Below are 12011 nucleotides of genomic sequence, written 5' to 3'. Positions count from 1 at the left end.
AGAGGAGGAGCCCACGGAAGATATTGAGAATGAGCAGCCAGAGAGATAGGAGGGAAACCAGGAGAGGTCATTGTCAGTGAAGCTGATGTTGGAAAATATTTCTTTCATTCATTCAATTAAATCAAATTTATTGAGGGCTTACAGTGTGCAAAGCACTGTCCTATGTGCTTGGGAGAGTACAATATAACAATAAACAGACACATTCCCTGCCCACAATGAGCTTACATTCACTAGGTGAAAGGTATGGTTGACAGTGTCAAAGGCAGCTGAAAGGTCAAGGAGGATTTGGATAAAGTAAAGGTTGTCTGATTTAGCAAGAAGGAGATCACTCCCAAGACTTGAGTACAGTATTGTACACACAGTGAACATTCAATAATAACAATTGATGGACTGATGGATTCTAGGGGAATAGGCAGCAGAGCTTTCTATGGAGAGGGGAGAAGCAGGGAGAGAAGGAGGTTCCCATTATGCTGGTATTGGGAAGTTCCAGGCTTAGTCACCCAGAGGCTGCCTCTGGTCCCCACTGGCTACAAAGGAGAGTTGCTCTGGGTGTGGGTAGGGGGAAAGGCAGAATGATAATAATGGTACTTGTTAAGCACTTACTCTGTGGCAGTGCCTGACCTCCCCCAGGTTGCTAAAGATTCACCTCACCCTTGAGGATGAGATCCTCGGATGACCTCACCTAGATTACTGGTATGAGATCCTTGGATGCCTCTCACCCCAATGCATGATCCTCTGGGACAAGATCCAAAGATTCACCTCTCAGCAGATTCCTGGCCCCTGGGATGAGATCTGTAGATTCACCTCCCCTCACTGGGCAGCCCTAACTAACCTGGATCTTCTACTGGGTCAGGCACTCGCTGTCAAGTTCAAAGTGAAACCAAACCACCACTGTCTTCAGCGGAAAGCTTTATTTCATATTTAGCTTACTAAACACAGGAGGTAGATTCATACACACACACACACACACACACACACACACACGTACAAATTACAACACTGATAGTTACCAATCCAGCTGGTTTTTCCCAAGTTTCTTGAAGATTATCCCATGTTGGAGGAGGTTCAAGGAGTCCAGCCGCCCACAGTATGTCATCCTGGTTCAGGTTTTAGGTGGTTTGGCCGTGGTCGCGCTGTAGGTGTCTTGGCTAAAGTAGTTTTGCCATGTGCGGGGGGGGGGGGGGGTTCCAGGACCATTTCCCCCTTTTATCAGTTGTTTTGGGAGGGTTCAGTGGGGGCTACTCAGGATTGCCTGTTGTCTTGTGCTTGCTACCACATAAACCAGGAGGGACAATATCTCCCCCTGAGCATAACCCCATCTGAAAGTCTTTCTCCTGCCCAGAAGATCAATTTAGCTCTTCCTCAAACCCCTCTGCAAGGTCACTCCATTTCTCCCCAATCATTCCAGTCCTCCTCAAACTTCTCAACAGGAGAATTTGGTTTCTCCTCAGCAATTCAAGTCCTCCCTCCTTTAACTTCTCAGCAAGATAATTCAGTCTCTCCTCCAATTCCTCCTTCGTCCTTGTTGGTCATGAAGTCAAAGAATAGTCTCCTAGATAATGGCTTCTGCATTACAAGATGGAGTCACTCTTGCTCATTTCAGCCAGGAGCTGTACTAATCTCTGGGGTAGATATAAGGTAATCAGTTGGACACAGTCACTGCCCCACATGGGGCTCATAGTCTTAATCTCCATTTTTCCATTTTTATCAAGGTAACTGAGGCCCAGAGAAGTGAAGTGACTTGTCCCAGGTCACACAGAAGACAAGTGGCAGAACTGGGATTAGAACCCAGGTCCTTTTGACTCCCCAGACTGTACTCCATCCACTAAGCAACACTGTTTCTCTGTAGACAAGATAGAGGCCTCCTCCAGGCATTTCTGTCTCTGCCTGCCAGGTGGGAGGTCGAGATGGAACTGGAGCAGCAGCCTCCAGACCCATCATCCCTTTCCTCATTTTTTATTTTTGCTTGAGTTCATTTATTCAATCGTATTTGTTGAGTGCTTACTATGTACAGAACACTGTACTAAGCACTTGGGAAAGTACAACACAACAATAAACAGTGAAAAGCCCTGCCCACAAAGAGCTTACAGTTTGGATGAGATAGTGGGGAGAGACCCAATATAAATAAATATAATTACTGCTGTGTACTTAAGTGCTGTGGGTCTGGGAAAGGGGAAGAGCCAAGAGAGCAAGTCAGGGCAATGAAGAAGGGAGTGGGAGATGAGGAAAAGTGGGGCTTAGTCTTGGAAGCCTTCTTCGAGGAGATGTGGTTTCAATAAGCTTTTGAAAGCAGGGAAAGTAATTATCATTGAAACTCAGCCCCTTATCACATTACACTCATGTCTGGCCTAATGTGTGAAGTCTGATGGACGTATGCAGTGAATACTCTAAAAAAAACTCCATCCTTGATTATAGGAAAGCAGTGTCGTCCTTTCTGCCTCTAACAATCCATATCTCCAGCCTTCTGTGTCCAGGAAAAATGCCTGAAGTAGCTTGAGTCAAGCTATTATGGTAACCATTCTAGCTAAGCCTATATTTGGAGGCAGGGAAAGAAACCTTCCTAGAAGGTTCCAGGAAAAACAAGTCAATAGAGTGTGACAGTCTTTAGATAGCCTTATCCTTTAAAACTTGGCACAAAGAGGTCTCCTTACCTTGACTAAACTTCCCAGGAAAAATTTCACTAAGAAAGCCCCTCATGAGAATATCCTTCCCCATTAGGAAAAGTTAATCAGGGTAAGACATCCTTCGCTTCCGCATGAATCGATCATGGGAAAAGTTTGATCCCTTTTTCAGGTGATTTTAGAGATTATTTTGGCAAGTAAAAGGCCTGGTGAACTCTCTAGCCCCTAAAACATTAATAAGAATAATAATAGTATTTCTAAGTGCTCATTATGTTGCAGGCACTGTATAAAGCACTGGGGTGGACAGAAACAAATCAGGTTGGCCACAATCCCAGTCCCACATTGGGCTCACAGTTTTAATCCCCTCTTTATAGATGAGATAACTTAGGTAACATATAAGTGAAGTGATGTGCCCAATAATAATGATAATAATAATTATGGTATTTGTTAAGCACTTACTATGTGCAGAGCACTGTTCTAAGCACTGGGGTAGATACAGGGTAATCAGATTGTCCCATGTGGGGCTCACATTTTTTAATCCCCATTTTTACAGATGAGGTAACTGAGGCCCACAGAAGTTAAGTGACTTGCCCAAGGTCACACAGCAGACAAGTGGCGGAGTCGGGATTAAAACCCACGACCTCTGACTCTCAAAACTGCTCTTTCCACTAAGCCACACTGCTTCTCTTATGTGGCTTGCCCAAGGCCACACAGTAGCAAGTAGTGGAACCAGTATTAGAACCTGCGACATTCTGACTCCCAGAGTCATGCTCTATCCATTACACCATGCAGCTAGGATAAGGGCTTGGACTAATGTAGCAGGTTGGTTGGAGAGGAAAGGGCAGGTTTTAGAGATGTTGAGAAAGTAGAACCAACAGGATTTGGGAACAGATTGTATATATGGATTGAATGACAGAGACAAAGCAAAGAAAATGCTAAGGTTATGGGTTTGTGAGACACTGAGGTGGTGGCGTTGTATATGGTGATGGGGAAGTCAGAGGAAGACAGGGTTTGGGTGTGTAGATGAAGAGTTCTGCTTTGGACATCATTATTACATTGTTAATTGATATTTTATCAATTATTATATTAATAGTAAACACTATAACTATTTAATTTAGGGAATTGTCTTTATTTTTAAAGTTGGGTTTCTTTTTTATTATTAGAGGAAGGGAGACAAAATAGATTAATTTATTGTCCGGAGTTCAGTTAAAGCTATGATTTGATTTATCTCGTGTCTACCCCAGCACTTCAAACAGTCCTTGGTATACAGTAAGCTCTTAATAAATGCCTCATTTATTATTATCACAACTGCCAGTTAGGAATTCTACCACTTCTTATTTAGGTTCATCATCCCCTAAAATTTTCTTTTTACTCCTACAAATAGCAGTAGAGAGCAAAAGTTAAGACCCAATTCATGATATGAAATATGGGAGCCATACTAATATAAAAATATGGCTGACAAACATTGATTATGTTACTATAGGAAAACAACATAGAAAAATGTCTCTTTTTATTTTTAGTCTGAATTGTATTAGTGTGTGGTGGACTTAGATATAATATATCTTTGCTCACATGTGACCAAACAGAAAGAAAAGAGCACATTTATTTTCTCTCTGTGGAGAAGAAAACCTCAAACACTAATTCATCATTCTAGCTTCTCTTCTCTTTGTTCCATGCTCTCAATCTGTACTAGAGAACCTTAAAAACCAAGGTGCAAAACAGTTTCTCAACAATTTTTAAGCAATTACACTGGTATTCAAATGTAGTCAGGGTAGTTCACTTTATTTTTAATTTGTTTTTTCTCTTCCTCCCTTTTTTGTTCATTTGTAGAAGCCTCAGAAGATACACCGTAATGAAAGAAGGAGAGTGGATGGAGATGTTAGCCACAAAATCACAAAGACTTTTCCATTGTGATTTCATATCCTTGTCGGCTCAAGTTGAGAAGATAATACAAAAATCAAAGTTTCCGATCCCATTTGCAGTCAGATGAAATTGAAGAAAGGCTAACCTACCTCTTGAAGGTAATGAGTCTGAATGATTCACTGCAGCTTCTTGGATGATTTCTGTGGGAACCAATCAAATGAAAGGGCACCAAAGTCGTTTCCAGAGAGTCCCCATCTCTAATATAAAAGCCGACGTCATTAAAATGCCTGAAACCAAAACAGGGTGGAAACATATAAGTAGAGGAACTTTTCTGACACAAACTTAATGAACATGGCTATGAAGTAGCGAATGACAAAAACTTTCACTCAATCGTTAGAAAAGAACTGTCCAAAAATAGCTGTTTATGACTCATATTAGGTTACAAAAAGTTTACAGAAATGGGAAGGCTCTTAACAGATCTCTTCCATGTAGAGTTAAAAACAAAACAAAATAGATGTGGCAACCATCAGTGACCTGCATCATTTGCTAAATATGATCAAACGAAAGAGTACTCCCCCACTGTGACTTTGGGGATAAAAATAAAATAAAATCATTATATTAAAGACTGTAAACACATTCTCTTTCTTTTTGTCAAATTCAATTAGAAGAACGGGACTCAATGTCAATTTCTATTGCAAACAGAGTGTCTTGTATGGCTAAAATCCACTGGCTGCAAGGGCTTGACTGTGGGAGAACCTATCCATATTAATGACACATTTTCTTCATATTTGGCAAGAAACATACTTTAAAAATATTGCTTTTCCATTTCAGTGTTCAGGAATTTATTGGGTTTCAGAAATATTTAGTGTTTTTGTTATTTATGAGGATTTTTATTACCGTCTTTTGATTTTCATCTAAACCCTTATTCAAAAATACATATTTTAGTTATTTCTAATCCAACAGAAAATAGTCTAAATTCTAAAGGACAAATCAACTTCAGCAGTTAGTTCACTGTTTCATCAAAGAGCAATGTGACATTTTCTTTACTGAAGAATTTCAAATTGACACTAGCGTGACTATGAATGTCTCCATTTGTAACAAATTCAAATTATGGTAAGGTTTGGTTATAATGGGATTATGCTACAGAGGGCTTAGGTTACAGTGGCTAGGGGCCTTCATTCACTGTCTTTTACAGGTAATTATTAAATGAGGATTCTTTTAATTTCATTCAGCAGAAACCACTGTATGCTCCTTTATCATAAATCATAACTGACTTTCTTAGGAAAAAGAGGCTCATCCACCAGAAATAGGAGTCACTTTGAAAACTGCTGCAGCCCTTTATTTTGTTAGGTTATTTCCAAGTTGAAGGAATGCAGAGTTAGCACATTCCTTTGGAGAAATAGGAACTATAAAATAGCTTTTTCCCAAAATTGAATATCTAATATGTGGCTTGCACTTTATAGCTAAATCAAAGAGAGGTACTCCTCAAGTAGAGAAGGCAGAATAATAAGTTTAAGGATGTTTTCAAGAATTTCCCTAAACACTGTGACATCACAGGGGATGATGATGATGGTAATGGTACTAATAAAACTATCAATATGTGTCAAGCACTGTTCTAAGTGCTGAGGTAGATACAAGCTAATCAGGTTGGACACAGTCCCTGTCCCACGTGGGGCTCACACTCTTAATCCCCATTTTACCAATGAGATAACTGAGGCACAGATAAGTTAAGTGACTTTCCCAGGGTCACCCAGCAGATAAGTGGCAGATCCGGAATTGGAACCCTGGTCCTTCTGTGTCCAGGCCCATGCTCTATCCACTAGGTCATGTTGCCCCAGTGGGTTGACAGATCATTCTGGCAGGCAACCATTAAAACAATGGTTGTTCTTCTTGAGATGGTTGTTCTTGAGCAAAGGCATCATTAAGGACAGGATACACAAGAAGTTGACTGGAAAGAAGACAGGTCCTCTTTAAAAATGACTTCAGAGCAGCAAGGAAAACTATCTTTACATGCTCAAAATGCATAAAGGAATATCAGTTCCATGTTGATATCTTTAGCTATTGATAGGATCTCACCATCAACAGTACCATCTTTGAAAATAATAGCTGTAAATATAGTCTCCAAGGTCTTGACAGATATGCAGAACCTGTTAATCTTCACTTCAGATAATGCTAAGTGATTATGTAAGATACAGATCACAGAAATCACAATGTTAGAAATAAATTTGAGTCATCACCTAGTTTATTCTCCCATTTTAATGTCGAACATAACTCATTCCAGAGTATGAAGGAAACCATGGAAACTTTAATACTTACATAAGAGATTTGAGAATTTTCCATCCTATTATCGTCATTGTTATTTATTGCCCCTATTCTGAATGCTCGGGGAACATGCCAAAGAAGTAGAAATTCCGGTGTCTACTCTCATGGAGCTTACAGTCTAAAGGAGACAGGCAGAAACAGATCAGTCATATAAAATAGAATGATACATATTAAGTGTTTACTATGTGCCAAGCCCTATACTTAACATTGGAGTAAATACAATATAATCAAGTTAGGCATAATCTCTGTCCCACATGGGGCTCATAGCTTAAAAAAAATAGGACTCAGACTGTTAGACTCTGAGCTCTAAGAAACCTAAACTCTGCTCCTCTAGTCATGATAAACTATTGATCTTAAGGCATACAGTAGTCCTTAATGTCGACGATTTCACCTATTCATGATAGCCATACTTACAACCCCAGTCTTTTCTCCTAAGTCCTTGCTGTGTCTTTGCCAGTAGCTACATCTCCACTGCTTCAATGACTGGCTGACCACCTTGGCCCCTCCCTCCCACAGGAATTCAGGCCCTGGTGAGACATTGGTTAAACTGTTCAGTGCTGTGAGCCCATTGAGCCCAGATGGGCAGTTCATGCTTTCACCTTGTTTGCAGGGGATTTTCTAGCAAGTGTCCCAAAAATATCCAGGGATAACTGCATAATCATTATCCTTAAAGCAGCGTGGCTCAGTGGAAAGAGCACGGGCTTGGGAGTCAGAGGTCATGGGTTTTAATCCTGGCTCCACCACTTGTCAGCTGTGTGACTTTGGGCAAGTCCCTTAACTTCTCTGGGCCTCAGTTCCCTCAGCTGTAAAATGGGGATCAAGACTGTGAGCCCCACGTGGGACAACCTGATCACCTCGTATCCCTCCAGCACTAGAACAGTGCTTTGCACATAGTAAGCACTTAACAAATACCATTATTATTATTATAATGATGTTTTGGTTGTTACTGTTTTATCATTTCTTATGTATCACTTAACAGCCCCTCCCCTTGGAAGTTAAATAAGTGTTGGAAATAAGTTTATACTAGTTGGACCTTGGCCCCTGTATAGGGAAAAAATTCCAGAATGATTCTTCTGGGACAGTGAGGGATAGGGAGTTGGAGTGGTGGTTTTGACCCGCTCTAGCTCCTACAAAAGCCTTTTCTCCACCGGAGTTGTTACCCCACCTACCTTACCTATCAAAAAGTTTATTTATCACAGGCATTCTCATTGGATTTTGTTATCGCTGTTGGTAATTGTACCACTCTCCCTGACTCCCTTATTCTAATACTTTGAGCCTCTTGGGAATGAGCTGCTGTGTCAAATTCTCACATCTATTAATTTTTCCAGGGCTTAGTACAGTGCTTTGCACAGGATATGTGTTCAAAAGATAGTATTACTACTACTATTACTATACAGAAGAGGGAAAATATAGATATCTCTGCTCAAAAGTGAGCAAACAAAAAAGTAAGTGGAATACAAAAACCTATGGATACATAAGTGTTTAGGGAAGCTAATAATATAGCCAGGACCATGGAGGTGAAGACTAGTAAGAGTGAATCCTAGAGGAGATATTTTCAAGTACTGTGTTGTACTCTCCCAAGCACGTAGTACCATGTTCTGCAAGCAGTAAGCACTAAATAAATACCATTGATTCATTGATTCTTACAATCAGAATATTTTCTCTGTGACTCACCTAAATCTATCATGCAAGAGTTTCCAGCCTTCCTCTTGTGCTCATTTCCTTGAAAGTGAAAACATCTGGTCTCCATTCTCTTTAAAATCATTTTCAGATTTAAAGTCACCTCTCAGCTTTCTTCACTCCTGCCTTATTAGTCATCGTTCATGTATTTTAAATTTCCCTCATAGATCTTGTTTTGAGTCATTTAAATCAGCTAAAATGCAGTCTTTGGAATTCCCTCCAGATTCCCCACAGTCTCCTTGAAGTCTGGAATCAGGAGGAGGACTAACACATTAGAGAGATTGCCTGACCAGCTGTGGTAGTAAACAGAGAGTTATCTCACAATTCTATCTTTGCCATACTGACTAAGGAAAATTCTTTAAATTCAGCCAGGAGACCAAGACCTCAATGTCAGTGTATTTATGCGGGCAAAGAATAGAGAAGCAGCCTCCTCTAACAGTGATTCCTGCTCCCAAGAGAACCCCAGTGCTCAGATGCCTCAATCTAGTTGCCCAGAATGCTCAGTCAAGTGGTGGCCTATAAAACGAATTAACCAGCAAACCTGTCCAAAGCATGATTTTCAAGGTTGGATCAAAGCTTCCATATGACTGTCGAGGTGAAAAGTGCAAAGCAGGAAATCTGGGTTCATTTTCCTTGTAATTCACCATTGTCATTTTCTACAAGGCAAAAATCAATTATTTTGAGGAAGCGAAACAAGCAGACGTTTAACCAGGGTCTCTACTATGGTGTCGTTTAGTAGTGTCACCAGTGACAGACAGTTGGTCTCTCTTTAGTGTCAAAGCCCCACATCGATAGTTTAACGAGGCAGCCAAGGCTGAAATATACAAGCACAACCTGGGAAGGCTTGCTTTCCAGAGTCATATCCTTCATATAACTCAGTGGCTTTGTACTAAAAAATCTCTCCAACTGAACCATAGAAAGGTAAAATAGTTTTCATTTTCATATTTGAATCGCACTACAAAGAACTCTATTAAGCTTAAAATTAATGACTTCAGGGGAGCCCTGAGAGAGAAATCACGACAGAGAAATATAAAAATGTGATTCTCTAATATAAACATAGTTTTTTACCGATTTGTCAGTGGATGATTTATGGATCAATCACCTGCTAAGCTGCCTGGGTTCAGCCCCACTCTTCCTCTAGTCAGAGAATCCATCCCTGGCAGTAGCACTATTACACTTAGAGGAATTGTATGAGTGACATCTCTTGGATATTGGAAATTTCCTTTTCCTGTTTTGTCAGAAATGAACACAGGTTTCAATAACTCAGCAATCTGACAGCTTGTCTGAAACACAAATTATTTACAATTTTGAGATGCTTTATTTCATTTTTCTTTTTTTGGTTGTTGGGGGAGAGGTTGCATTTTAGCTAAGATATTGTTTCTCTAAACCGAGCAGAATACAGCATGTTTATCTCATGGTCTGGTCAAATATGCAAAACCATAAATATTTATTATCTCATTAATTCAGGTCTGTTGGGATCTATCCCAAAACCTCTGTGATTTCAGCACCTGCGTTCACTATGAACAGCCTATTACCATGTGTGTATGCTAAGACTTTTCAGATTCTTCTTCCTCTTTGGTACTTTATGAAAACCAATTACATTTTGAATTTCAAATGTCCTCTGCACTTTGCTGGGTGAAATTCTGAGAGTCTGAAAACCCTAAGGCAAGACTGATGACACTGCAATGGTCAGGACTATATACCATTTTAACAGTTTTGACATCTACCGTCATGTTTATTGATGTCTCAAATGTAAAACATAGCAAGTTAAATACAAACCTTTTGCAAGAATTCTGACATAATATATTGCATTTGGGGTAGGATTTGAAGTATATATTATGCTCTGATGGAAAATGAACCAAGGAAGAAAAACAAATGAAGCAAGTACTGAATATTGATTAACTTGATTACAATCAATTATAAGGTTTATTTGACCAGATCTGAATAAACTGAGTACAAATCTTTCCTGGAATTTGTATGAGCTCCTAATTTTAGATTGTTTTAATGTAACCAAGTTCCTTCTGCATTCTCTTTTCTTAACTCTAAGACACTTGATTTATTTTATAGAAGATAAACAAATCTATAGATGTTATTTTTTCTTAGCATTATTTAGAAGAGTTGAATATTTTCACTAAAACGACTCCACCCAGTCCCCTCTGAACCATTTTAGATTAGATGGAGGAAATGTATTGAGGTTATTTCAGTGGGTAAATTCAAATCCAAATGAGGACCAATTTCTGATGATGATAACTATCAACTAATCACAACAATAATACTAATGATAATAATGATAATTATAATTGTGGAATTAGTTAAATGTTTACTCTATGCAAAGCACTGAACTAAGCATTAGGGTAGGTATAATATAAAGAGATCCAGAAACAGTCCCTGTTCAAAGTGAGGCTCACAGTCTAAAATGGAGGGAGAATAGATATTGTCACCCCATTTTACAGAGACACAAAAGAGTTAAGTTACTTGACCAAGGTCATGCAGCTGGTAACTGGTGGAACTAAGATTAGAATCAATCAATCACGTTTACTGAGCTTTTACTATGTGCAGTACAGAGTCATGTACTAAGTGCTTGGGTTTACTCAATTACTTGTATTAATGTCGGTCTCCCCCATTCTAGACTGTAAATTCAGTGTGGACAGGGAATATGTCTGTTTATTGTTGTAGTGAACTCTCCAAAGTGCTTACTACTGTGTTCTGCACATAGTAGATGCTCAAGAAATATGATTGAATGAGTGAGAGATCAATATAACAGGGTTGGTTATATTCCATGCCCACAAGGAGCTTACAGTTTACAGGAAGAGATGCATATTTACATAAACTACAGAGATGAACACAAGTGCTGTGGAGCTGAGGGTTAGATGAATATCAAGTCCTTACAGCGTACATATAAAAGTGCTTCAGCTGTACCGAAGGGAGAAGGCATAGGGGAAATGAGGCCTTAGGGCAGGTCTCTTGGAGGAAATATATTTTTAATAAGGCCTTGAAGGTGGGACAGTGATGGTCTGTCAGATATTGAGGGGGTGGGAGTGCCAGGCCGGAGGAAGACCATGGGTGAGGGCTCAGTGGTGAGATTGAGGTACACTGGGTAAGTTGGCAGTAGAGGAGCAAAATGAGCCAGCTTGGTTGAAGTAGGAAATCAGTGAGGTAAGATAGGAGAGGATGAGGTGATTGAGTGTTTTAAAGCCAATGGAAGCAAGTTTCTGTTTGAAGTGGAGGTGGATGGGCAACCACTAGAGGTTCTCAAGGAGAGGGGAAACATGGACTGAGTTTTAAAAAAAGATCTGGGCAGCAGAGTGAAATATGGATTGGAGTGGAACGAGATAGTAGGCAGAGAGGTCAGCAAGGAGGCTGATGTAGTAGGAAGGAGGGAATCAATGTAGTAGCAGTGGGAAAGGAAAGGGTAAGTTTTAGCTATTTTCCAAAGATTGAACTGGTAGGATTTGGTGACAGTTTGAAAATTTAGGTTGGATGAGAGAGATGAGTGGACGTTAATGCCAAGGTTATGGGCTTGTG

The 12011-nt window shown here is 39.9% G+C and overlaps 1 long non-coding RNA gene across 1 annotated transcript; it reads right to left on the bottom strand.

Annotated features, from left to right (window-relative positions):
* Positions 1-4382: 4382 nt before the first annotated feature.
* On the bottom strand, positions 4383-9122 carry LOC114812230. The gene is made up of 3 exons (XR_003759879.2): positions 9028-9122; positions 6801-6924; positions 4383-4771 (listed from the first exon to the last, which is right to left on the bottom strand). It is a non-coding gene; the product is annotated as an uncharacterized LOC114812230 (long non-coding RNA).
* Positions 9123-12011: the final 2889 nt, after the last annotated feature.

This window comes from Ornithorhynchus anatinus, chromosome 5 (genome assembly GCF_004115215.2).
Source record: "Ornithorhynchus anatinus isolate Pmale09 chromosome 5, mOrnAna1.pri.v4, whole genome shotgun sequence".
Classification (NCBI taxonomy): Eukaryota; Metazoa; Chordata; class Mammalia; order Monotremata; family Ornithorhynchidae; genus Ornithorhynchus; species Ornithorhynchus anatinus.
This window is presented reverse-complemented; position numbering and strand designations above follow the sequence as displayed.